The following is a 7,027-nucleotide window of genomic DNA, read 5'->3' as shown; positions in this document are numbered from 1 at the left end:
TAAACACATATTGTATTGGTTCCTTTCTTTTAATTTTCATTTGTAGTGTATTGCACAGCATGGATTTTACGTCCCGTGATCTATGTCGTGTTTACTTTCCAGACCCCCCCAAATAATATCCTAAGAACTGTTTTACAATGTAATCACCTTTACAGCAGAGTGGAAGACACCACTACCAGCGTTATTTGCTTCTCTGTTGACTAACCGCTCGGCGGGACAGCACCTGTTCCCCTTGTCTTCATTTGTTAGATGCATTCAGCAGGAGACCTGAAGCTGCTGACGGCTTCATAACCAATTCAGGCCTTCCCGGGGTGACAGATGACTCAACAGCGCCACCAAGTGGATGAACTCTGAACGTGACAGTTTTAAAATATCCATTTTCCTGGATAAACTGCCCAGGGAATCTTACACGTATTTTGAAAAACGAGTCACCCCAATCAAAGTAATTTTTAATTTGTATGCAAAAAAAACTATTTAAAGAAATGATATAATTTACAGAAATGATATGATATGATATAGAAATGATATGACTTTCTGATATAGTCCCATCAGGCAACAATTGAACCAACTAAACGACCATTAAGTTGAAAGATACATTCTAACTTTGCTGTTGTCTCTGAATGCCTTCAGGTTTCTCAGCAGCTGCAGTTTTACTCTCTTAGTCTGCCTCTCTGTGCTACTGGAATACTGTACAACAGGAGTCTCTAACCCTGGTCTTGGAGAGCCCTAACAAAGTAATTAAATATAAAGAACATGATAGATCACCTGCAGCTAAAGACTACAAATACCTCCAACATTATTTGTTCAGCTCAGGAAGCTCTTGTCCGTAAGAGCTAAATGCTATTCAGATTGTTAAATCACCTTATTCCAGAAATGACCGGCTTTGATCATCAAAGTGTTCCAAGCCCTTACAGTTATAAAACCAGATCTATCATACCTGCAGGACTGGGATATACTGTGGGATGGAGCCCCTTCCTGTACAGTGATACTGAAACACTTCATTTTCCACAAGAGAATACGCCATTCAATGTTATTTTCCTCACAGTGCTGCTGCCAGAGGTGATTTATTGCATTTTCAGTGATCCCTGTGTAACAGCTCCTTGACACACTCATTAACCCCAGCCAGAGGCTCCCGTGAGACGTGACTCTTGGCTGTGGAGGGTTCGGCAGCATTGAACCCAAAGGCACCAGAGAAACTCTAGGAGGTGTTTATAGCCCCTATTGGGTTTTATTAGCATGTTTCCTGGAGGTAGGGTATTTCACAAGAAGATAAAGAGTGATTTATGGCTAATGTGTCATTGCAACTTTCACTTTTATTCCCACTGTTCAAATATTTCTCAGGAAATTGTTGGTTTACCAGACGACCTGGGTTGTAGCTGCAGTGTTGTCTGTGAAATAAGTACCCCAAGTCCTGTCTGATTATTATTTTAGTGACGGTTTATACTCCCTTTTCATCTACAGACGTATCTAACCAATAAGCGTCTTTTCAGAGGAGACGTCGTGTGTTTTCTTTATGTGTCACATAGTATGGAGCTGAGCAGCTTGTTAGTTCATGCTGTTCTTTAGGTCAGCAGCTGCTACGCTGGCGTGTTGGTCAGTATCATTCTGCTGGGATACGGCAGGTTTCCTCTGTCCTCTGGCCTGGTCATCTTCCCTGGTAGAGGGGAGCCAGTTTTCCGCTCCTCTGCTCAGCCTTGCTCCTGGGAAACAAGACAGGCCGTGTGGGACTGATGGCACTAGCTGTCAGCAGGGGCTGCTTTTTCAATAATTAACATCGCAAACAGTTACAAAACACCAAAGCAAACACCCGCCTGCATTTACTGAGGCAATCTACAAGGTGTGTGGACACTTTCACAACACAGTCAGGAGGGTTTTTTTCTGTCTCTTTTTTTCGTAGCGTGCAAAGAAAAACCCTGACCTTTTACCTACAGACCCGGGGAAGTGTGGCTCACTTTCTCTTCCCCTCCTGCTTCTTCCCCTTCCCCCTTGCCTCTGTATCCCCCCCTTTCAATATGCTACGATCATAACGGTTTGATGTCTGATTTCTCTGTAATTTGTCTTGCATTCAAGCAGCTATGTTTTACACACACAGGTCTGTGCAGGACATACAAACAAGTCGGTGCTCATTGGTGGTGGAGGGGATCCCCATTTCCTGTAAAGCGCTTTGAGTGGAGTGTCCAGAAAAGCGCTATAGAAGTGTAAGCAACTATTATAATTATTATTGTTAAGTAACATTACATTCCAAATAACTATAACATCACACAACAGATGCCTACCCTACGTATTAATTTCCCGTCACTCCGACAGGCATCCCCCAAGGGTTTTGCCATTCATTGCGATTACGGGGCGCGTTGAAGACGATAACCTGGAGTCTTCTAAGAAAGGGCAGGATGAGATCCTTGGATCAACATCTAACTAACAAACGGACAAGATGGGCTGAACGTCTTCCTCTTGTTTGCAACCCTTCTTTTGTTCTTATGTTCTCGTGCTATGAGGTGCACAAGCTCTTATGTTCCTACATTATTGTGTTCTTTTGCCCTTATGTTCATATACCCGCATTTTCTTGGGATCTTATATTCTCTTCCTCTTGTGGTCTAATGTCCCTTTGCCCTCCAGTTCTCATGTCCAAGTTTGCCTCGTCTTATGTTCTTACACTTTGTGTTTCTATGCTTTCTGTTGTTATATTGTAATGTTCTTATCTTCTTACATTCATGCATTCTTGTGCCTTAGGTTCTAACATTCTTGTGTTTTAGGTTTTTAGGTTTTCTGTTCTGCATAGACACAGAGACCTAAAAGAACAACCACAGCCTTCTAAACATCCCCAGTTGTCGTGCTTAAATTTTGCATGACACCAACCCCCCAGTGGGGCTCTTTGTAGTCATTTTGCAGTCAGTTTCTGAATTTCTGCGAGCCGTAGACAGTTTTTGATTTTCTAACAATTATACCCGAGGGTCATAATCCACATACCTTTTAACAGGTGTGAGATTCAGCCTTGCACCTGGGACACACCACTGCCACTCATACCACTGCCAGCGAAGGCCCGCGTGGTCAATGGGGTGTGTCTGCGTCTTTTCCTCCCCTGCTGGTGGAGCTCCCATTCTGGAGGGGATGAATGGTGCTTTTAGAGAGGTGGTTTCGCAAACGTAATGGTAGTGTCTAAGGAGAAAAAACATCCATCCTGTTATTCCATTACTGGAGGTCTGGCTGCCCCCAGCTTCACCAGGACTAAGCACCTTTCTGAATGGATAATGAATGGAAGGAGGATTGGTTGAGGATTGGAGGATTTTCCCACAGGGAGTGGAAGCTGTCTGTGTGTCAGTCTGATGTTCAGAGTGGAACAGCTGTGTCTTTCCTCCGCGCAGAGATTCAGCCGCTCAGTCAGAGGTCACAGGAATCCCACTGACTGTGTCCAATCACATCCCCCTGCAGTGAGAAGCCGATGTCATCAATCAAAAGAGATTCACAGCCACGTGTGTGGAATGCAGCTTGTTAATAACCACTGGCAGACAGCGGCATTCTGTGGCGATTAATTATCGCTAGTGGTCATGTCTGTTCTCATCAGACTGTGACATGAAAGCCCCTCAGCACTGTCCACCTTCCGAGCTCACAGACCCTGGAGTATGGGATTACAGTAGTGTGATCGAAGCTGAATCCTCACTCTCTCACGTGACGAGACCTGCAGAGCACACTGTTATAAGCTCTGAGCCTCTCATTAGTCCATATTTAATACAATAAGTGTCACATTCAATTTTATGGGTATAAGCATGGCCATCTCTCCCTGAAAACTGAAACGTGAACCCGGGGGGCACAAGGGAAAACTTTTTGAAAGTGTATTTAAACCTTTTACTATAAACTGAGAACAGGAGGCACTTTGTAACTCAAAGGGTGGTGGAACTGTGGAATAAGCTACCCAGCCATGTTGTTGAAGCAGATACTCTGGATTCTTCCAGGAAACAGCTGGAGGAGATCCTTGGATCAATTAACTACTAACGACCAAACCTGCTAGAAGGCTGAATGGCCTCTTCTCATTTGTAACCTGTCTTCTGCTTGGCTGTTCTCTGCTCTTATTGAGATCTTCAGAAGACAGTCCTATGCTCTATGAACACCTTAACCATCATCAAAATGATTATTACCGAAGGATCCAAGGTGTTTGTTGGCTGGTGATGGGGCAAGAGGCGGCGCTGATGTATTTGAAAAGCCCTGTTCCAGGTTGGGAAGGCAGCAGGCACCATGTTGTTTCCCAAGACCCATCTCCAGTGTTTCTAAAGTGACAGCACACACAGTTTGCAAGGGAACAAAAACAGTCATTTCAGCACCCTGTCACTTTCATGCCACGCCTCACTCCAGTGAATGTGGAGGTGTTTCCGGTGCGTCCTCTTCCTATGAGGATGCCTTCTCTTGAAAAAGCAAAAGTCTTCATTCTCAGTGATGCAGTCCCACATACAGGAAAAATATTTGCTCCCTCTTGCCACAGGACAGTTATCTTGATGAGGTTTGACTCGGGTTTGCTCAGCATCTGGTGGTAAAGTTCAGCAGTAGTTGTTCACTGATTAGTACATTATTAATCATACGTCAGTGACAGTGTTACTAGTTTGAAACAGTCTACATGAATAATGGAAACAATACTGACCGTTTTCAACATTTTTTCACTAGGAACTCTTTTTGCAGCACTGCAAAACAACTCTGCCTGGGTGAGACACTCATGAGCTGCGAGTATTTCTCAAAGTGTAGGGCCATCCTCCTGTGACCCATAGTGTGTTACGAGTACCACAGCGCAGTCAAGGCAATCCAGGAACCTCCTCTGGGGCCTCAGAGTGGATCCCCACAAGATTAAACAGAGTAGATTCCTTGTAGGAGATCCATACCTGATTACTCGAATCAGGTACCGCCCTCGCGTCAGCTCTCCGAATGAATGAATGGTCTCTGAAAACACCGGGTATCACTTTGATCCTTTTCACAAACGTCCCATCTGCTTGCGAGACCTTCAAGTCCTCTTGAGATCCCAGCTCAGCTCCCGGGCTTGAGAGTCTGTAATTGTGAGAGCGCTACAGTCTTGGTCTCAGGAACAATCACAAAGCATATCGGCCCACCTCCCTCTTCACCCAGAATACAGTAGACAGTCTCTCTCTGCGTGTCCGGTATACCCATACAGCTCAGAAAACGGCGGGGTTGACACGGGTTGAAAGAACCAGAGCCCTTGAAAACAGTTTTGTCATTGTTCTCCAAAATCACAGCTGGCGAGGGGGGTCAGTGTGCTCCGCTGAGGCAGGATGTGTGCCAGAGGCTTCCCAGCCTGCGTGTGACATAGACTTGGCAAACATCTCAGCGCTGCAAGTAAAAGCAATCCATGTATGACTGCTGGCTGATAAGGCTCTCCAACTTGTAATGAGGTTTTTATGTTGCTCCTCTCTGCTACTGTCATGTTAATTAAGAGCATCAGCATTAGCCTGGGGGAGTCTGTTTTTCTCAGAGACTTCCCACACCTCCTTAAGGACATCACTAGGTAGATGCAGTCAATTCATCATCAGAGTTCCCTATCGTTTCACTTGAGCTTAATGTGGACAGCTTGTATTATTATTTTACAATCAATCGTGTCATCCAGAGGTTATCAGTCATCTCTAAAGCACCCTGGTTATGTTCCTACAGTCAGTTCCACTACGCTGCTTTTGCAAAGAGGGTTGCACACAAGCCAGGGCTCAGATTAATTCAGTGCTTTGAACCAGCACATTAACTCCGTACTCCATTATTTTTTCCTGTGAGAGTTAAAGGTCGCTTCCCTTAAACCCAACGGAAATCAGGTTTACAAGCTGGTTCTGCGTTCGGTGCTGATGATTGGTAGGTGGGTGTAGGGTTGGATCCGGGCGGGACCCAGGTTGGACAAGCTGGGGAACTCTGTGCAGGGGTCTGCTGAGCGCGATTTGTGCAGTTTCGGTGAGTTCATCTCACCCCTCTCCGCCTTTTCCAAAACTGACCCGACTTTGTCCTCAGACTGAGGGTGCCAGTCGCCCAAAGTCCTGAGAAATGGGCCCTGCCGCACTCCAGCGACGGTGCAAGAGGAGCCCGCGGTGAATTCCAGGCGAGAAAACAACCTTCTCTTCTTCTCTTCGCCACCGTTTGCGGAGCGTTTGGAATTGTCCCGGTTTGCCCCCTGTCCTTTTCTCCGTAGATTTTTTGTTTTGTCTTTTTTCCCTTCTCTCTGGAAGAGGAGGGTGATGCTACTCAGGAAGCCTGCTGACATCCCCCACCACCACCCCCACTCACCCCTCCCCGTTCCACAAAGGCCTCAGTGAGTGTGAACACAAGACCCAGGGATGAGGAAAGAGGTGCAGTGGAGTAGGCAGAGATCTTTGTGACGGCCTCTCCTCCAAGGGACCACAGGCACAGGACTAATCACATTAGCATGAAAGTAAAGAAATGGGAAGTAGACAGTACCATAAAGGCAGGGAGCAAGGCAAGACTAATCTTATTAAGTCAGAGTAAAGGGGGACGCTACTCCTACATAGTAGCTGAGAAATTCTTGATTTTCCCAGGAATGAGTTCACCTGTATGTTAACACAGAAAGTTGCCCTTTTGATGGTTATTAATGTAGACAATCGCTCTTGGCACGTACCAATGGGTTTTTGGGGCGCAGCTCATTGTCGGTATTTAAAACGGCTGCAGACAGTGCATTCCTTAAGATCCCTTTTATGCAACAGCGAAAGGGGCTTTTAAATCCTCCTGTACAAGCCATTTAAACAGAGAGAGGGGGCAATTTAGAGGAGGGGTGTGGGGTTGGAGAAAGGGGGAGCTGTAAAACGGATAAAGCTTATTTTATCTCTGATTGTAAGCGCACCCGAGTTCACCCTTAATGCAAACCTTAGCAGCCGGTATAAAAATGGGATGCTCTCTAAAATTAGATCGCACAGAGTAATCTCGGGCAGATGGCTCAGACGGGCATTTCAGCGTCTTTAGCCAATGTGGAAACCCTAACGAGAGTTTGACAGCAAGGTTTGTTGTTGCTGTGAAGACGGGGCTCCTGGAGGTGTAC

At 45.8% G+C, this 7,027-nt stretch overlaps 1 long non-coding RNA gene across 1 annotated transcript; it reads right to left on the bottom strand.

Moving 5' to 3' along the window:
* Positions 1–874: 874 nt before the first annotated feature.
* LOC138239112 (uncharacterized) lies at positions 875–5,183 on the bottom strand. Its single transcript, XR_011189550.1, has 3 exons — positions 4,134–5,183; positions 2,968–3,423; positions 875–1,700 (listed from the first exon to the last, which is right to left on the bottom strand). It is a non-coding gene; the product is annotated as an uncharacterized lncRNA (long non-coding RNA).
* Positions 5,184–7,027: the final 1,844 nt, after the last annotated feature.

This window comes from Lepisosteus oculatus, chromosome 5, assembly GCF_040954835.1.
Source record: "Lepisosteus oculatus isolate fLepOcu1 chromosome 5, fLepOcu1.hap2, whole genome shotgun sequence".
Classification (NCBI taxonomy): domain Eukaryota; kingdom Metazoa; phylum Chordata; class Actinopteri; order Semionotiformes; family Lepisosteidae; genus Lepisosteus; species Lepisosteus oculatus.
This window is presented reverse-complemented; position numbering and strand designations above follow the sequence as displayed.